Source organism: Kryptolebias marmoratus, linkage group LG23 (genome assembly GCF_001649575.2).
Source record: "Kryptolebias marmoratus isolate JLee-2015 linkage group LG23, ASM164957v2, whole genome shotgun sequence".
In the NCBI taxonomy this organism is placed as follows: Eukaryota; Metazoa; Chordata; class Actinopteri; order Cyprinodontiformes; family Rivulidae; genus Kryptolebias; species Kryptolebias marmoratus.
Genome location: NC_051452.1, coordinates 4922477 through 4943400, shown reverse-complemented (window position 1 = coordinate 4943400; position 20924 = coordinate 4922477). Strand labels below are relative to the sequence as shown.

General features: G+C 40.4%; 1 long non-coding RNA gene across 1 annotated transcript; it reads left to right on the top strand.

Moving 5' to 3' along the window:
- Positions 1-14208: 14208 nt before the first annotated feature.
- On the top strand, positions 14209-20701 carry LOC112451309. Its single transcript, XR_003040107.2, has 3 exons — positions 14209-14468; positions 17416-17578; positions 20044-20701. It is a non-coding gene; the product is annotated as an uncharacterized LOC112451309 (long non-coding RNA).
- The last annotated feature ends 223 nt before the right edge of the window (positions 20702-20924 follow it).

Genomic DNA, 20924 nt, shown 5'->3' with positions numbered 1-20924 from the left:
GATGGTTTCAGGGGGTTCTGATCTGGTTTCTCTGGCTCTTACAAAGTTTCACAGAGGTCATCCTGGTTTTTGTGGGGGCGATGCGTAACTATTGCGAGGGAAAGGAATAATCATTTTTTCCAACATGGCCCTTACGGCTCAGTATGTTGTCAGCTGATGGTTCTGTGTAATTTTCCAGCTGCATTAGTGCTGGAAACCACGTGGCAGGGGGGTTTTAGGGAGTGATGGGGGAGTTCAGGAGGTTTTACTGGATTTCTTAATTCAGATGAGGTTTTAGGATTTCAGAAGAAGTGACTGAAAAAGTGGATTCAGGAAGATGTGACAAACTTCAGCTCTGATTTTTTTTTTTTTTAATTTTAATTAGCATCTGTAACAGCCAGTTATTCAGCCTGCAACAGTTTCTGACCAATAACTGTGAGGTGGTTCCCTCATGCAGGCTGGTCTTCACTCCATGCTTGGATCTGAAGGAGCTCTGTGTGACGTGATGAAGCTGCAGCAATGGTAAATGATTAATCTCATTACGTTTGTCCTCCACACTCAGAAGAACTGAGTTTTTGTTGGTGTTCTCAGACTCATGAAGCTGCTGGATGAGGAACGATCAGATCTGAGATCTGTAGGGAAAAAGAAGAAAAATACAGAAAGAGTTGATCATTAATAAACCAGAGACGGATTATTGGAGCTGTCACTGTTCAGACTCCAAATCTCTGTAAACACATAGTTTACCACGGCCTTGTGTGACCTTTGACCCCTGACTCAGCCTGAATGCGTGTCATTAAGAAGTTGTTGGATCTTTGAGCCAAAAACATCACTGGTTGTGTTTTTCTTTATTCCTTCGCTCCTGCTTTGCAGTAACGTGTTCAGGTTTGGTTTCATGACATGGGTGGCCCAATCCTGATGGTTCTGACCCGATCCTGGAGTGGATCCAGGCCCGGCAGTGCTGGAAGAACATCAGGATGACTGAAACCAAACATTTTCCACACCTCCTGGTGTGTTTCTTTCAGCGTTTCATTGAATCACGTGCGAGGATATGAATTAGGATGAGTGCTCTGGGTGTTTTCCTGTTGCCGTGGCAACGATTTGTTGACAGGAGAAATGTTTGTGGAGCGATAACTCGCAGCAAAGCTGGCAGAAAGGAACGCTTTTGTCCTCTCGGCCATCCCAGCGAAACGCCACCGCCAACATCGTGACATCAGCCCGGTTCTGTTAACGATCAGGCTCCACGTTTCTGCTTCTGTAAGCTTTTAGAGACAGAAGTTTCTAAAACTGGATCTTTAAGGAAGTTTTAAGGATCAGGATGTTGCTGGATTCCTGAAGTTTTGATGAAGCCTTTGAGAAAACTCCCAAGTTGAATAAAAGGGTTTGAGAAGTAAGATGAACAGAAAGCTGCTTTTTGATACTCTGAGCAGCTTTGGGAACTTTTAATACTTCAGAAGACTTTTAGAGTTTTCAAAACAGCTAAAATTAACAATCAATCTGAACACCAAACCCTCCAACTTCAGCATATTTGTTTCTGCTGAGGTCAGCGTTTTTTACTGATTCATCACAAAACTGAAGATAAGGATTTCAGACTGCACCTCCAACTTTGTTTATAATGTTTTCAAAGGACAGCTGGTCTGGTAGCAAGGACTGCAAACAGACTTCAGGAGGTTGTTGGATCTGACAAACAGCTGCAATCAGGAGCTTTTTATCTGGTTAAAACATGCATCAGATTCACCCGAATCATCCTGAAACTTCACATCATCAGAGATGTTTTAGATGCACAGAGCAGCCTGCAGAGATGGATTATAAAGTGCCTCGAGGGATTCAAAGAGCAGTTTCTTGGACATCCAGAGCAGACTGTGTGAAGAGGTTGTGGGGGGACAAAAACCTTAATATTTACCTCTAAATTCAGTGTTTCACAGATTTTGATGTAGTTCTTCATGGGTTCCCCAAGTTCTACATCAGTGACAAAAACATTTTAAAGATCCTTATTTTTCTTGTAAAGCCCCAGAAAGTTCTGATTTGGGTTTCTGTTTTTTTTTAAGGGAAAAGCAGTGACTGATCGGAGGTTTATAAAGTGTTCTTCATGAACTATTTGTATTTGTATTCCTGAAGGGGCGACAGTGATGCTGAGGAGGTTTTGGTTTAATTTAAAGTGTTTTAAACAGTAAGAGGTTCCAGAAGGAGTACTTATGGGCTGCAGGGCACTGGTTTTGGAGATCCAATAACTTCTTTGTGATCTCTTGAGAATTATTGGTTTTGGAGAACAGAATCAGTTTAATTGGATCTCAAGAGCTCGTTTACAGGATGTAAAATATGTCATTTTCCAGATATTGTTACAGTTTCTTAAAGAGGCGATGAAGAGGATTTGAGAGATTCTTGATGAGACTCATGAACTTAACTTCAGACATTTCAGACATTATGAGTTCTGGAGCCTCCAAGGTGACTCTTCAGACATCATTCCTTAACTTTTATCACTCCTTATGGGAGCTGGACCCTCTATCTCAGACTGGGGAGTCAAAAAGTGTTAAAGTGTCCTTAAAGACATTAAATGGGTTCCACAGGGAGGCTGTCGGAGGTTTCTGAAGACTTGCAGTGTGTAGAAAACGGTGCCGAGCTGCGGTGCAGGTCTGGATATGAACACGGAGTTAATGGCTGTGAGAAAACTGTACTAAATAAACACCCTCCTCTCTCAGATACAGGCAGTCATTCCTTTACAAACTCTCCCTTTAAACCCTGAATAAATACACATCAAACGGCATTAATACTCCCTCACACACATGTGACCTGACAGTGTCCCCACTCACATTCCTGTTCAGTCCGGATCTCTGCTGGATCACCTTCCTTTAACTGAAGTATGTTTACATGAAAAGTCCAACATTCAGTTCAGCTGAGTGGTTTGAAATCTGATCGAGCAGATGAACAAATAAGGGTGGATCAGACCAGAAGTGTTCCTTCAAGCTTCAACTGTTAAATTGTTTTCAATATTCTGTAACTGAGTCTTAAAGTGAATTGGATAACTTTGGGGTTTTCTGTGACGTTCGACTAATTTTGACAAATTGAGAACCAACCTAACAATCCATGATGCAGAGTTAAAGTTTGTTTTGGCTGAGAAACAAGTTAAGGAGGTGGAAGTTGTTATCAATGAGCTGAAATCACTTCCTGAAGGAACAGTTATTTTTTATCGGATTAAACCTACATGTGCATGCTTTGAAAAACTTTTTTAAATCCGTCTGCAAACCTTTCTGGAAGCCAATGAAACAAATTTCCAAAAATGGAAAAGAACCTTATATGTGACACTCTCTTGGACCTCAAACTGAAAATCTTTAACTCTGAAGCAGCTCATCTTCAAGGAGAACAAACCCAGAGAACACGAGCTAAAACAGAAGGTTTCATAAGATGTTCAGAGGACTTCTGCTGCTGTTCTGGAGCATAAATCACCTCCAGCCATTCTGAATTTATGATTAATCTGAGCCTGCATGGAGAGTTTTGACGTGATTTTCTGCGCTTTAAGACGCAGGGAGGAGTTTTCACTCCACCCGCAGACAGGAGGAGCTGCGCAGCTGTCTGCACGCGCAAACTCATCTGTCACTCTCCGTCTGCTGCCGTGCACGTGGGCTTGTGTGTGCGCGCGGTCCAAACACGCCTCCTCTTCCTCATTCCCGTAAAGTTGTGCATGGAGAGAAAGCAGTCGGAGGATTATTTCCACGGAGGACCGAGGAGCAGAGGGAGCGCGCGGCGATTATTCTGATCGATCCCTGATCAGCTGGAGCTGCAGGTGTCTCTTCATCTCCCAGATCAGACCCGAACCCGTCCGGCTGTTTGCAACCTGCTGCGGGTCGAACCGGCTGCTGCTGATGAGGATGAAGCTGTTTGATCCGCTCCGCGCGCTCCTCCAGCCCCGCGCGCCGCTTTAAGATGCCACCTAACCACGACGCACGGCACGCGGCTCGGATTGAGACTAACCCGGGATAACAAATCGAAGAGGAAGAAGAGAAGGCGAGAAGTTCGGGTCCTGGGTCGGGACGAACCGGGAAGGAGAGCCCGGGGTCAGAGAGCGGCGCGCCGGGGAGAGGAGGCGCGCTGAGAGGTAATTTAATTACTCCAACAGTCCAATCAAAGGTTTTCATGCTTGAACTTATATTGGCTCTTCTAAGAATCTTCCTGAAAAGCCTGAGGTGCATCTGAGGCAACATGCACCTGTTGTCCTCACCGTGATGAACCTGAAGGCATCAGTCCGAGGACAGCTCTGCTTTAATGTTGTCTCCCTGCAGGTCTGCAGTGATGCTGCTCCCGCGGCTCCTCTTCCTCCTCCTGCTGGCCTCGGGACGATGCCACAGAGGCTCCAGTGACCGGGCTGAGGGCCGCGGGGCCGGGCGCTCCCAGGCGGGCCCGGCGGGCCCGGCGGGGGCCACAGAACAGGGAGGGCACGCTCCGGAGAGGGCGGGCAGGTCGAACCTGGGTCAGTTCTGGTAACAGATGAAGATCCAGACAGTTTTCACCTTCATTCACTGATCCCGACCTTCAAAATCAGCTGAACCTTAATTCTTTGGATGCTGTTAGAGCTTAATCGAACAAAAAAGAAGCAAATGTAGAAAATCCTTGGAAAGAATCCACAGATGGTGCAGAAACAGCAGAAAGCCTCATTAATGCCTCAGTGATTCACACATCCACTCCTGTTTGACTCAGTGAGACAAACTCTAATCTGTGATTTACTCAACGACAACAAAAACAGCTGAAAACTTTATTTCTCAGTTTTAAAGTACATCCTCTTCATGGCTGAAGAGATAAAAGCAGCTTGTGTGCAGTTTAAGGGTTTAAAGTCAAACAGCAGAAAGAGAAAGTTTGTCTTCAAAGATTCAAAGTTTTATGCATTTTTAAGATATTATTATATTGGATATATATTATATTGTGAGATTACAATCAATCTAAAACACAAATGAATGTATGAAGCAGTGTTGGCTTCACAGACAAAAATCTTACAAATTTAATAAAATGAACTTATTGTCTGAAGTCGCCTGAGAGCTGAGTATAAACTTAACTTCCCCTGAGGTTTTCCTGTCACACAGATAAAATACTGTTGGTTTTATTTAAACTGACCTGGTTGTTTAAAAACAGGAATATCAGTAACTCTAAGTCCTTAACACAGTAACAAGTGTTTTAGCTTGTTTTTATCGTTTTCTTGTATTTTGTCTGTATTGCAGCAGCTTGTGGCCTCAGACAAATTTCCTTTTGGAACAACAAATTATATTTGATCTTATCTTTCCTTTTTTTTCAGCCTTGCAGTTCTGAACTCTGTCTGCAATTATCTTTCATTTAAAGCCATGAAGTACTTATCAAAGTGAGCAAAATTACACAAAAATCAAAGCTGAATTTCCTGTAAGTCAGCTGAGGTGCAGTACAAAGTGCAGATTGTGATTATTATTATACACTGCTGTAGTTTTAATTAAGGTTCATCAGATTTATTGATTGTTTTATGAAACTGCTGCAAAGTTTTTTGATTTTTGCAGTGGTTCAGTGAAACCTGTGGGTAGGTGAGCTGTAAGGGTCTTTATTCTTATAAAAGGATGTTTTTGAGCTCAAACCTGCAGCCAGGTGAAGCTTTGTTAGTCTTTTGTTCTGATTCCTTAAAGCTGAACGTGTCCTACAGCAACATGTGATGCATTTCTATCAGTTTAGGAGCTAATTGTTGCAGGACAAACCTTTTAGAATGAAGCTTTCTACCAAACAAGGTTGTGTTTTAATCCTTTAACTTAATGTTTTTCTAACACTAAAGGATTTTAATGTTCAAGCTTCGGGAGCAAAGATTGGAGGTGCGATTTAGGAGCAAACAAATAAAAATATGAAAACAAACCTTTTAAAGTAAAACCCAGCGTTTGGAACATGATTGGTGGATCACATTATTTTTACTTTCCTGATGGAAAAACAAAAACTAAACTTTCTTGATGAGTTTTCTGGATCTTCTCTGTCAAACTGTATTTGATTAAAACCTTCATGATGTTTGTGTGAGGGCTGCTGTCTCTGTCCAAGGTGCTGATCCTCATTAACAAAGCTCTTTCTGTCAGCTTTCCTGGCTCGCTAATTGACTCAACGATGAAGATAATTTTATTAGTCACAAAACGTTAAAGTCAGGAACACTGCTTTATCAGCTTCATCTGTACTGATACAGCACATTTTGTGAAACTCTTCAGACCTTCTGGTGCCTGCAGGGAAAAAATAAACACTTTCTGCATCTTTAGGAGCTTTTTTGTGTAAAACAAGAGTTTCGTTGTTTAAAGCAGCAGCCTGCAGTGTTTCCCAGACTGTGTCACAAGGTTGGTTTTCAAACTAACATAAATTTTTTTTATTTGGAATCAAAAACATTCAGATATTAGCTCTAAAAACAAAAATCCAAGCAGATCTACAAGTTCTCAGCCCCAGCTGGAACAAAGAAAACTTTTCAAACTTGTATTAATTGAACCATGTTTTAGTCACTTTTCTGTAATTCTGATTTCAAGACGTTCTCAAGTAAAGTGAATGTTCTGCTATTTTATTTTAATTTACTTCTGTCCTCAAACTGTTTGTCTAAATACTGCTGTGCTCCAAATGTCTGCTGAAAAACATACAATGTAAGAATAAATATCCTTAAAAGTTGCTAATCCCTGCTCCTGAACCTTTATTTTTTCAGAGAGTCAGCTCAGAGACCCAAAACACAAGGAAAAGTTCATCGGCCACCTGACAGGTAGGAACAAAATAAGGGATGCTACATTTATCTGCCACGTCTGCACTTTAAATAATACAATTTTATAAACTAAAGAAATGTTCGGCAGATTCAGTTTGAACCACTAAAACAACGACAGCAATTTTCACTTTTTTCATCTTTTCTTAAACTCCTCAGGATGTCAGTAATGTTGTTTAACACGCAGCTGACTTTCTTCTTTAAGATCTCTGAAATTACAGCAATAAAATGTTTATTAAAGCCTAACATGAGGATTTCCTAACCACAAACAAGAACTTGCTTTTCCTAAAGTTTAGTCAGCTCCTCTAATGCCTGAACCTACCCACATATAACTCATTATTACTCAAGTATTTTATTATTACTAACAGCTAAACCTAGTCAGGACTCTGTAATGTATAAACCTAACCAAGTATTTTAAACTACATACTTCTAATGCCTGACTGTAACCCTGACCTTTAATGGATAAACTTTATGAAGTATTAAAATACCTCAACCTTTGACCTTTTTACACCTAAACCTAACCAAGTATGTTTCTGCCTTAAATCTATTTTGTATGACTTAAACCTGGACCTATCCCAACTCTTTAAGTCCTAAATCTAACCAAGTATTTTATCCATAAACATGGTCAGGTACCTGAAACTAAACGTGACCATTTAATGCATAAACCTAACCAAGTATTTAATACTTAAAACAACTGCATACTTCTCATTTCTAAACCTAATCATGACGTTTTACTGTCAAAATCTTCACCAAGTATTTCGTATGCCCTAAACCTAACCAAGTATTTTTATTATAAATCTAAATAAATTCACTCTATTCCTAAACACAGTCAGGTACTTTGTGTTTTAATCCAGCCAAGTTCTTTATACTTCAGTGTAATCAAGATTTTAATCCTAAAAAGTCACAAAATGCTTTAAAAACTTAAAAGTAACACCTTTTAATACGTTAAACTAAACAAATACCTTTCCAATAATCAGGAAACTGATCCAAAGCTGCACCTTAGCAGGACTCATTTAAGCTGCTTTATAATCACTGTTATTAAAAGATTTATTTAGGTTAGTGTAATTAAAGTAGTTTATTAGATATGAGCCATAAAGCACTCAGCCAAAGGTACAATAAAAAAAGCACCCAGTTCTCAGACCTCTTAATGAGCGGGGAATCTGTTATCTGTTGTGGTTCAAAGTCGCAGACGCCAGCCGGCTCACAGGATTAAAAGATGCCACAAGAAACAAAACCTGAGTAATGTCTGATTTTCATGCCTTCAGGTCCACTTTACTTCAAACCACGGTGCCGGAGACAGTTCCACAGGTTGTACCACAACACCAGGGACTGCACAGTACCTGCCTGTGAGTAACCACTCTTAACTAGTTGTTGGGTTTAACTTCCTTCACTGTCCCAAGAATCAAAAGAAAAAGTCTTTTATTGAACATATAAAGGTTAAACACTTCTTTATAGGTAGTTTCCTCAGAGAGAGAAGAAAGTGGAAAGGTTTAGGGTTATTTGTATGAAACAAGCCTCAACAGTTTAGGTTTTGACTGACAGTCGTTAAGAATCATTGAAACACTTATTAAGGAAATTAAAAAATTTCAACTTGAGCACAAAAATTCAAACCAATTTACACCTGGAAACCATCTTAACGAGGTTCAGATCAGCTATTTCAACAGGGAAAAGCAGAATGGGTTTGATGTGGAAACAGATCTGAAGAAACCTGCACCAAAAATCCAACTATGAACCAACAAAATAAACATCTTGAGGTTCAAGCACTGATGAAATGTTCTCGTTTTGTGGAGGTTGTGCTGGTAGCAAATTAAAGTGACCCCAGTATCTGCCGGTGTGCCGTGTTACAGCAGGAATTTCAGATAAAGAGCAGGATAAGGCAGGTTTTAACACAGAATCACACCGTGTTACTCTGTTATCTGTCTGATCGTGCCACAGCAGCTGCCACTCTTCTGATTTTAAACCATGCATGTAGTTGGATGTTTGTTTTGGAGCGAATGCGTCGACAGAAATGTGTGTGCAAACATGCACTCACCTACATAATGTTTATCTTCATATTGAGATTTCTGGGCTGTAAGTGACGACATTCTTCATTACAAGGACTCCCTGCTGAATCTGTTTTAAATCTGGTATAGCTGTTTGAATAATTCACATCTCTTAGGACCTAAAATGTCGACAAATTAAACAAAATTGCTACAAAACATGAAGAATGGTGGAAATTTGTTAGGTTTTGTCTCTGGGATTTCAAAGATGGCTTCAGTTTATTTCTCATATTAAGTTAACTTTTTTTTTTTTTGCAATAATTACCAATACTCCCACAGATTCCCATCTTAAATTAGAGACGAATGTCAGCCAGGTTAAATCAGCTGTGTCATTTCAGCGCAGTTTTTCTGGTTTCCTGCTCTGAGATGCGATCGGATCTTGAAATGAGGAGAATCTGATCTAAACACGTTTGACACATTAAACTGTGACGCTGTGGAGGTTCTGCTGAACCTAGTGTTGATGGAACATGAAGGCGTCTGCAAACAAAAAACACACTGTTTCCCGTCTTTTACACACTTTAGTTCTTTTCCAAATTACACTCTGTGATTTGGGCATTTCGTTACTTAAAAGCTGAACTTTAATATTTGAAGTTTGTGTCCCTGGATTGTGTGATCTCAGGTAGGATCCTGTGTGTGTGTGTGTGTGTGTGTGTGGGAGTGTGGAAGCAGCTACAGTAGCTGGGAAGGTTCAAACTTGTCCACCGGTTGTTTACACAACCCTGACAGTTTATTGGCTGACGTTTGTCAGACGACACTAGAGTGGGAAATTGTTTACTCAGGTTCAGTTTTCTTAACCTCACCACAAGATGTTGGTGTCATTGTGTGCAACAGAAGGGACTTAACGTTCCGTGTAAAGAATGGATAAACTGTACAAATTGATTTACAGCCCAGCCCAGCAGCTTCTCTGCTCCGAGTCAGTCGTGTGAATCATGTAAGCTGTCTTTGTGTAGCTTAAGTGAGGTCATTTTCTAACTGATTAATGTGAAAGACAACAATTTTGGTTGACTTTATGCAGGGGTTTATACATTTTGTTGAGTATATCTAATAGAACGGAAATAAAAGTTAAAATGTATAAACTGCGCATTAACATTTAAAAGAGCAGTGTTTAATGGGAAGCAGAAGCTCAGGGCCCCAAAATAATATTATTCTTTTTAATGAAAGGATGTTTTCTAAATGCTGGGTTTAAAAAGTGATTGCTTATGCAGTGCAACCTCTTTGGAAAGAGTTAAATTTATTGTCTTCAATTAACAACAGCTTAATGGATTGTTGTGGGTTTCTGGTTAGATTCAGTTCCTCTGGATGAAGTCTCAAAAGATGCCTTTTTTTCAACATTAAGACTTTTTGTCCAGTAAAAATGTCATTTTTTCTTCTCATTAATATTTACACTTTTATCTAAAACATAAACAAAAAAGCAACAACTTCCTCTTTATTTTTTTTCTAAGTGGCACTAATGTGTCGTAATTCAGAGCCGTAATGATGATGCTGTGTTGCTGTTTTATGTAATTGTTCAGTATTTTCATCTTCATCTCAGCAACATCTATTAATAGAAGCTAATTCTTTAAAACAACCTGTAATTTTTCATAAATAAACAGAGAAACGAATCAGATCAGTTTGTGCCTAAAAACTGTGGCCGAGCAGACTCTCGTAACTTTCAACAGTAATTTAAAAGTTATTTTTTGTACTTCAGACTTTTTTATATAACATTACAGCTAAGAGTAGCTCTGCTCTGTGTAGCTAGAAACCTTGAAACTAATGTGGATTGTTGTAATTTATATGTCGATAAAAGCAGCTCTAGCCCGGCGGCCGTCTTCTTCCTGCAGTGAATATATTCATGTAATAGATTTATAACAGCATCATTTACTGCACTGTAGTGAAATATGGTGAGTTATTTTTTCTCAGACAGTTATTGCTCCAGGCTAACAGCTTTTCCCTGTTTCCTGTTTAAAAGCTAAGCTAAGCTAAGACCCTCCTGGTCCTGATGGTACCAGAGCTGCAGGTCGGGTCTGGGTTTAAAAGCTGTTTCAGTTTCTCAGCCGCTCATAAACTCACTTTGTTGTTTGGTTCTCCTGCAGATTATAAAAGATGTGCTCTTCTGCTGACTCAACTGGCCAAGAGGCCTCACTGTGCAGAGAGATAAACAGAGACGAGCGGTAAGACTGAGCACGAACACTGACGTTCACGTACACAGAGCAAAATATACATCCATGCCACCGCAGACTTCCTGGGATGAGTTGTAGCTGCACATCATCTCACTGACAGATGTAGAGATCAGTGGAGGTGAAACCAAATCTCAGTTATTCTTGACAAAGAATCAAATCAAACAGGAACCTTTAAAGCATTGGGCTCCAAATTCTGAAGTCAGAACATTTTTGGCATTTCACAAAGTTATAAAAGGCTCACCACAAAGCAGCTCAAAGATGGGAGAACATCTTTATCTGACATGCCTGTAGGCCAACAGCTCCTTCAACAGAGACCACAAGACCACAGACGGAGAACAAAAACATCTTCAGCACAATGTGAACATTATTAGCAGAGCCTGAGACGGAAACTGCCTCTAACTGAGGAACCTGAAGATGCAAAGGCTTGTTTTTATTCCTGTCCTGTTTGACTCAGCTAAAACTCTACGGAGGCCTGGGGGCTCAACACACACAACGATCCGACAAAATTAAAATGTTAAGGAACCAGTAGAGTCTGTGCAATTCATAGAGCTGAAAACACTGAGATTCAAGGTGTCTTTATCCTCCCACCTGAGGGAAATAAGAGGTCATATCATGACTGTAAATCAGAGGAAAAATCTAAATTTAAAACCAAAGCATGTGAAAATATTCCAGAGTGGAGGGAGGAAATTAAATCAGTTGACGGATGAACCCTGAAGATGACCTGTTGGTCATGAAATGATTGACCTTTTTCCAACAGGTTGTTGTGTTGTATCAACACTTCGCAAAGAGACTGTTAAAGTGGATCTGTAGGCACTTTGGTACCGTCAGCCGTTTCAGACACACAATTTGTTGACATAAAAACCCAGTTTGACTGAAAGATTTTAGCTCCAACAAGGTGATTCCTGTATCCTTTAAAAGAGTTAAAAAACTAGATGTGAAAAAATGTGTTAGGCCTAAAACTCTCTAAGTGATGAATGGCATCTGAAAGTCATGTAAACACACACACACACACACACACACACACACACATAAATAAAGACACAAAGACCTGAGAGATGCATCATCATTTATCTGCTCTTTGGGAAACATCCTGTTGGAGCTAAAATACAAATTTATATGTCAGACTGGTGTTGTTTGCATTTTCAGGAAACATTTAGTAGTTTTAGTTTTACTTGTTGAGACACTAATGGTGGAAGTACTGAAGTGAGAAGAACTGATGTTTGTTGTGGTGCCACAGACCTTGACTTGAAAGCTTAAACTTGTTCCTGCTTGTTCATAAAAAATAAATAACTTTACTGAAGCTTTTTTGAAAAAGCCTTTAATGGTAAAAGGTGATATTTAATTAAAACACATTAAGTCCCAATGTTCCCAGTGCTTTGTTGGAGAAGTAGAACCTGCAGAACAATCGAGAACAGTTGGAGTCTGGAGTTCTCACAACCAGCAAGACTTGAGTAAAATCCGTTGCATGTGGAACCAGGAGAACCTGTTATTTGGTTTAATATTAAAACACTGTGGACCTTTTAGTTTCTGTAGACCTCCAGAACACCAAACTGGTAAACCTGTGAAATCTTGTTCCTGCAGCTTTGGTTGTTTGGCTTCATTTTGTTCTTGTTGTTGTTGTTTGTACCTTTCAGAGGTAACTTCATGGACCTGCTGAAGGCCAGGGTTGTTCCTTCAGTTCCTCGATGGGTTTGACTAAACACTTCTGTCTCTGCTCTGCAGACTCTGGACAGGAAGTGGGGACAACATGACAAGAAGTGGGGACAACATGACAGGAAGTGTTCCCCTTCAATCCATGTTCATCCCCTCTGAAAACCAGCAGCTGCAAAAGTTTTTATACCAAAAAAAACTTGATATTGACCGTCAACCAAAGAACGAACCAACATCTTCCTGGAAAGACAGTTTTCCCTCCGTTTGGAAGGACTCGACCTGCTAATTTAACGACTTCTGCAGACTTCTGTCGTCACAAACCACAAAGAACTCACCTGAGCTCTTGTTGACTCCAGGACTTTGTTCTTCAGTGCACTGCATCAAATCCACAGCAACAGAAGAGCAGCTTCCCATTTAAAAGCAGTAATTCTGGTTCCTACCGATGATTTCTGGAGGTGGACTGCTGCTTTGGAAACAATCCTGGAGTGGCTTTTTTTCAGGGTTTCGTTCATTTTAGTCGATGGACCACTCACTGTGTTTTATATACTGTTTTTAGCCGTAGGAGGAAACGAATACTGAGTGTATTTAATGGTTGCTGTTACTATAATTATATTTCAGTATATTTATAATGTTAAAGCTGCCACCCATCGTGCAATATGTACATACTGAAAGAGGAATAAAAATACACATTTGATATATTTTTGTTTTTTTTAAGTGACTATTGTTGCACTTTGTTTTCTTCTGGTTGGTTATGGACTGAATCGGATGGTTTGAGGATCTTTTGAAGCTGGTTGTGACAAACGGGGGAATCATCTTCATCAGTATTTGACGATGACGCCGTGTCTTTGTGGGGTTTCCCCGCCGTGGTGTCAGAGGAATTCCTTGCGGCGAGGCCAGCTGATTGACAAACTGGTTGGAAATGTGGTGACATCTTTGTTAAATTCTTCATAATCGTTGCAACCTTGTGAAGAAGCTTGATTTGAACCTTATTTTAAAAGCCCTGCAGATGGCTGAGATGCATGAGCAAAGGTCAAAGGTCAGACAGATCAATGTCAGGGCTGAAGTCTGCAGCTGGTGGTTATTTGGGGACTCTTTGGGGTCCTTGTGGTCATGTCAGTTTGTGTGGTCTTCTTGCTCACATTAAACTGAATATTTTAAATGTTTGTATTTTACCTCTTTATACAGTGCCTATAAAAAGTATTCACCCCCTTGGATGTTTTGTTTTTATTGCTCTCATAAATCAGTCATGGTCAGTATAAACTGGCCTTCTTTACAAAATAATTCAAAGTGAAATCACCTTTCTACAGTGTATTATGTTACCGTTTGGTGGGGTAACATTAAAGGAGACCACACAAGGATTTACTAACGTAAAGAAAAATAAATGTATTAAATTATTCTGCAGAAATTAGACCTGAAAGAGGAAATACCTGCAAAAGGAACCAAAATAAATTAATACAAAACCCAGAATTAACCAAATCAAGCAAAAGACCCAAACAAACCTGACAAAACTCAACCACCAAATAAAAACCAAACCAGCTGGGTTCAGAGGGAGAGAGAAAAGCCTCTCCCTTCGGCTGCACCGCAGCTTTAAAGTCGCAGAGCACCAATCAAGACAACACCTGCAGGAGGCCTGTCTTCAGAATCCTGCAAGGAAAACAAACAATGGGCAAAGACCCCTGCAGCCGTAACAATTACCAGGTAAATAAAACTTCTAATTCAACTCAGATCATCATTAAAGTCAGGGGATGGATCCCAAACCTTCCCTGGATGTTAAACCTTCATCAGGAGATGGAAGGAATATAGGACATGTGTAAATCTACCAACAAAAGGCCGACCTCACCAACTGAGCGTGAGGAAGGAGGACAAGGAGAGAGGCCACCAGGACACCTGTGAGCTCTCTGAAGGTGCTCCAAGCTTCAGCAGGTGAGATGGGAGAGACTGAAGACGACACCTGCTGCCCGGGTTCTTCACCGCTCTGAGGCAAACACAAACCCTCTGTTGGAGAAAACTGATGTTAAATCTCAACTAAATTTAGTCAAACTCTAGTTTAGATTTAATATGGGTTATCTTTAACAGTATTTTTCTCTTTGCCTCTCTCTGACGATAATGTTTTGCCACTTTAGTTGGATTTTATTAAAGTTTCAAAAGGTAATCAGCAGACGGTACTATGTAGCTGATAGTTTTATGATGTATTTTTGTGTTTCATTTAATCCTATCTAATTTGTAAAGCACTTTGGTTAATGTTATATGTGCTATAAATGAATTGATGTGGATACATCTACAACTGATTCCCTTTTGGACTCAACCCAATTCAAGATGGCTGCCACAGTTAATCGGCCTTAGCAATCACAAAAATGGCTACAAGTCAGTCAGTTTCACAGACATCGAGCTAAGATTTGGTGTGGTAGGAGCTGAGAGTCATTAACACACACTGTGAGTGTGACATCCTGTATTACTGCATGAGGTCACGCATTCAAGGTTTGACCAGAACAGCTAGAACTCTGTCATTTCTCACCATAATAAGATCTCAGTCTGAAATTCAGCATGAAAGATGGTGGGAGATTATTACATGTTCCTTCAAAGAATGCTGGACCTTTAACTTTCCATCTTTTTATTTGACTAATTCATTATTTGTGGTCTCCTTATCTTTATTTCTGCTATGAGTCAGTCTTTCCTCACATGTCTTTAAGAATTTCTGCATCCATTTTGTCATCTGTCAACAACTCAAGTGATCTGGCCCCCGGTCTCGCCTCCCCAGTGGGTCCAATCAGCCCTTCATGGTGTGTTCATTCCTGTGGGTGAGGCCGAGACGGCTGGAAATGATCCGAGCTGCGAGCAGCTGCTGCTGGAGCTGTTTGTTTCTGACAGGGTGAGCTGCATTGCAGGTCTGTTGACTTTGGCTCCTGGACAGTTTCAGATTTAAAATGAATATTTCCTGTCAGAGCGAACCTTCAGCCTTTCTCACACACGCCAACACACTCCTCCTCCTCCTCCGCCGCCGCCGCCGCCTCCACCTGCAGTGTTGACTAAAATGTTGCAAACATGTAAATAAGGAGCAATCGGGCTCATTTTTCATGTTTACAGATGATTTAAAGCAGGAAAAAGAGATGCATTTGATTGTAGTTTCACCACAGTAACTTTATAAGAAACAAACACACGGCTGGACTAATAATAGCTGCAGAGTAAATCATTTAACAAGCTGGTAACCAGTTTGTCTCTGTCTTTTCCTTGATGTGCAATCACTTCTCAGTCATTTTATTATAATTAGGTAAACTGCCAAAGGTGTGTGTGTTTGTGTGTTTGCAGTCCGACCAGCTCTGCTGTGTTTTTGGCAAAGATCACACAGAAACAGAGCGTCAGCTGAGGCCAGGACTCCTGCAGGTTTTCATCGCTCACTGGAGATCCAAAACCTGAGCAGAGACCAGCTAGATGTCAGGGTCTCAGTCAGCGCTGTAGTCATAAGCCTACATCAGCATCTTGGGAATTATTATGGTAAAGGTCAGAGTTTAAGGCAGGTTCTGGATCTTAGTTAAATTTTAAGTCAGGGTCTCAGTCAGAGAAACTAACAGGGTCTGAACCAGAGTCTTTTAATTTAACATGACCACAAACAGAAGCCATAAACATACAATAAATACTTGTATTGTTTTATGACAGTTTGTTCCTCCCTTCTCCTAATAATCATTTTGTCTTTTTATATCACTTTGTGGTTGATTTAGGCTTTTTAAAGTATTTTTATCTTTATTTAGTTGTTTGTTTGTTTTATCCTGTCTGTTTTTGATAAATTGGTGTGTTTTTTACTCAGTAGATTGAGATGTTTTTAAATTGGTTTAGGATCATTTGTGGTCCTGTGTCTAAGCATGCAGACTGCTTCTACAACCATCACTGAAAGAATGGGTCGCTCTCAGGAGCTCAGTGAAGTCCAGAGTGGGCTTAGAGGTCACCAACGTTCTGCAGACCTCCAGACTCCATGTTTCCTTCAGATCAGCTCAGGAACAGAGAGGAGAGAGCTTCATGGTATGGGTCTCCATGGCAACAGCTGATCCAAGCCTTCCATCACCGAGAGCAAAGAGTCAGAGGCTGTGGAGTAAAACAAGCCGCCACTGGCCTGTGGAGCAGTGGAGACGTGTCCTCTGGAGGGACCAGTCTGGGTTCGGCTGCTGCCAGGAGAACGGTTCTCGTCTGACTGCAATGAGCCGAGTGTGAAGCATGGTGGAGGGAGGATCATGGCGTGGGCTTGTTCTTCAGGAGTTAGGCTCTTAATGCTTCAGCTCACCAAGACATTTTGGACATTTTCCTGCTCCCAACTTTGTGGGAACAGTTCGGGGACGGCCACTTCCTGTTCCAACATGGCTGAGCACCAGAGCACAAAGCAAGGTCCACAAAGACCGTCCTGCACAGAATCGTGTCCTGAACCCAACAGAATCAGAGCAGAGACTGAGAGCCTTCTGTCCAACATCAGGGTCTGAAGAATGGTCCAAAACTCCCAGAAACTCTCCTCAACCTGTGGAAAACCTTCCCAGAGGAGCTGCAGCTGTTATAGAAGCAGAGTGGGCCAACAGCAGATTAAACCCTGTGGATTAACAGGTTAAATGAAGGAGGCGAGTGAATACTTTTGGTCATATAGTGTATATGTCAGGGAAATAGTGCTAATGTAATTTTGGAAACATACTTCATACTTTTATAAATTTCATTTTGTGGAGTACTGAGAAGGAAAACAGCTGTTTGTTGAATGTTTTATTAAAAAATGCTTTTTTTTGTCACTTGGCTTCTGGCTGTTTGTCATCATTTCTGACAAAAACAAAGTCTTTTCTTGCAAAATATAAAACGGATCGTAAAAACATGCACTTCTCGTCTTTCTCCCTTTGAACAGCTGTATCATCTGTAAGGAAACTGAAGTGAACTCCAGACTCTGCAGGCTATCGGGCAGCTCTTAGCCATGGTTGGGTTCTTGCTTTGAGGCAGTTCAGATGAGGTTTCTGTCTCTCAGACGGAAGCGCCTGATTTCCAGATGACTACTGCAAAGTTCAGCAAAGGTTTGGGAATCAGACTTTTTTGTTTTTCATGTGATATCTCTGACAGAAATGCTGCATTCTCACAGCCCTCATGACCGTGCACAGAGCTGCATCGCTCTGCTTTAACCTATTTTCCATCCGCTCATTCTTAACCTATTACCTCCTCTGCATCATTTCAAGGTCATCCTATTTATGCACTAATTAAATTGGAATCTTTTGAAAGACAGACAGTTTAATTTCTTGAGCAAAAGTGTCTAAAACACCTCTGGGATGTTGCTCCTATGAATGCCTTAGCTTTCAGGTGTTACCTTTAACATTTATAGTTGCACTAAACAGCGTTGCTGGGAGGTCAGTAAGGGTGCAGTTATCTGAGCAGAAACAAAAGAAGAAGAAGAGCAATGAGGTGACTAACAGCTGTGGCAGGTAATGACTAAGCTGTGATGAATTATAGCTGAATCTCAGCCAGGTCTGCTACCGTCTTTACACACAAACCCACACTTTTACATCTAGATTTTTAAAATAAACACATTCCAGCTCTTATTGAAGGCACGGACGGATGCAGACAACACGGTTTGCATACCTGGGAGCACGTGTTTGATTGACAGCTCAGAGGCGTGGGCAGGTGCGTCTAACAGAAGTTCGTTAATTATCTGTCACTAATTGTTACAGTTGTGCTGCGATCTGATCTCTCACACTCAGCGGGCTGTTTTTACATCTGATGTAAAAATGTTCCTCGCAGTTCTCTGAGAGTAAAGAGGATTTACAGAGAACTGAGGAACTGGGCTGACGTGAAAAATAGTTACAAATGAGAAGAATTAAACAAAACTCACAGAGGTTCAGATAACAGGAACAATGAATAACTGGGAAAGAGAGTGGACAAGTTTGATGACAAATAAAATTACTCTAGTTACAATAAATGTTCCACAAAACTAGCATAGACATAAAAAGACAAGGCTCAAAGGGAGCAAGAAGCAGCCATGATAAGGACAATAAAAAAAAAAAAAAAATAAAGTAACACAAAATATCACAAAAAGGCTGGTCATAAAAATAAAATACAAAGTGAATTTAGATGCAAAAGAAAATATGACCAAACTAAACAAACACAAATCTTAAAAAGCAGGTCCTAAAATGACATTTAAAATGATAAAATGAGAAACATAATGAACAATGTGAGCTACGTAAAGAAATACAAAATAATCAGAAAATAAAACTAAACTAATTAGATATAAAACGCAACACAAAATCATCCCAGAGACAAAATGACAAAAAGTCTGTTTCCACAAAGATTTAAACCAGCAACCAATCTGCCTAAAAGAGACGCAGGAGGACGTGGGTTTATCACTTCCTGTCTGGGAGGTTTAGGTCTCTGTTGGACAAGTTGGACTTGATTAACAGTTTGGACCACGATTAATGGACTGAGAGACTTTAGGGCTAAAGGTAACAAAACCTAACTGTGTGAGGACGAGGAGAATTAGACTTGAAGGATTCAGAAAGTTGAGAAATGAAATGAAAAGTGGAGCACAAGCAGAGGACTTGGACTTGGAAAAGAAGGCCTCGTAGAGTCAGACAGGACCAGAAGACATGAAGAGAACTCCAGGAGACCTGGTGGACTTCCAAGAGGACAGAGGACAGAGGACCGGTTTGAAAAGGGGGCTCTTTAAGGGGACACTTGGAGAACTGAAAGACTTGAAAGAATGACTCAAAATCTTTAAAAAAGAAAAAAACAGGACAAAGAGGACAACTTGGTGTGGACAAAGAAGGACTCCAGGGGACAGTCATGAGGACTCATCAGCCAGAGACAGTCTGTGAAGAAACTAAGATCCATTGAGGGATTCAGGAGGTGAAAAATGACTCGAAGCGCTGGATTCCTGGGGGAGTCGGAGGCCTGGACGCGTGTCTGGAGTTTGGGTGGCCTCAAACAAATACGCTTAAAATGGAAACACATCGGAGACAAACGGCTGCAGACAAAGACGTGTTTATTCAGAAAGTTATTTAAAGAGAAGAGACGGTGAAAAGTTAAAGGAACGAGAGAAAAATACAAGAGACGAAGACGAGAGGAGCAAAAGAAAAACAAGAGAATTAAATATTTTTAAATGTAATGTTACAACATCTTTACATGATTCTTTTTCATTTTTCATTGTTCAGATGTGATTTAAGTTTAATATTAAATTAATCATTAAAATAATTTGTATATTTTCAGTTTTATGTTCATAAATTATTGATTAGGAAACTTTGAATACTTGTCAATTATGTTTGTTTTTTTTTTCAACAAGTTATAATTTTCTGAATATTTTTAATATTTTTTTTCCTGTGAATATTTAAATATTTACATATATTGACTTATTAAATTATTATTTTGTAGATAAAAAACAGACATTTTTCCAAATCTTTAACTGTTCAAAATTTTATATTAATCTTAAATCTTTTTTATCAACTTCTAAAATTTCATGCTTTTATATTTAGTATTTTGATTTAATATTTTTTAGACTTTTATGGACCCACCAACACGTCTTCATGGGGAAGCTGAGGCTGGGGAGTCTGAGATGAAGAAGTCATCACCTCACCTGGAGGCCTCAGGGGTTCATCTCTGCTATTTGCAGATGATGTGGTGCTGCTGGCGTCATCCTGCTGTGATCTCCAGCTCTCACTGGAGCGGTTCACAGCTGAGATGAAGATCATCACCTCCAACTCTGAGGCCATGGTCCTCAGATGGAAAAGGGTGGACGGATGTCTCCGGGTTGGGAGTGAGGAGTTGAAGTATCTCAGGAAGAATGGAGCGTGAGGTCAACAGACGGGTCGGTGAAGCTTCTGCAGTCTTGTGGACTCTGTACCGGTCCGTTGTGGTGCAGAGGGAGCTGAGCTGCAAGATAAAAGTCTCTGTTTACGGGTCGGTCTACGTTCCTGCCCTCACCTGTGGTCATGAACTTTGGGTAGTGACAGAAAGAAGGAGATCATGGATACAGGCAGCTGGAAGGAGTGAGAAGTTCAGTTATAGAGCCACTGCTCCTCCACATGGAGAGGAGCCAGCTGAGGTGGTTCAGGCATCTGGTGAGGATGCCTCCTGGACGCCTCCTTAGGGAGGTGTTCCAGGGATGTCCAACTGGGAGGAGACATGATGGAGAGACATGTCTCTCAGCTATAATGCTTGAAATGTTCTTGTTTAATGTTTAAAACAGGACTTTTCTGCCTTTATTTATATTACTTTTAATATTCTGGTTGTATTTCTTATTTTATTTTCAGGTATTTTTAAAATAATCTGTTTGGTTGTATCCATTTAAAACTTTTACACTTTCATTGATATTTATAAATAAAATGTACTGTTTGTGCCTGAAAGACTGAACTCAGGGGAGAAAGGCTGTAAACGTGA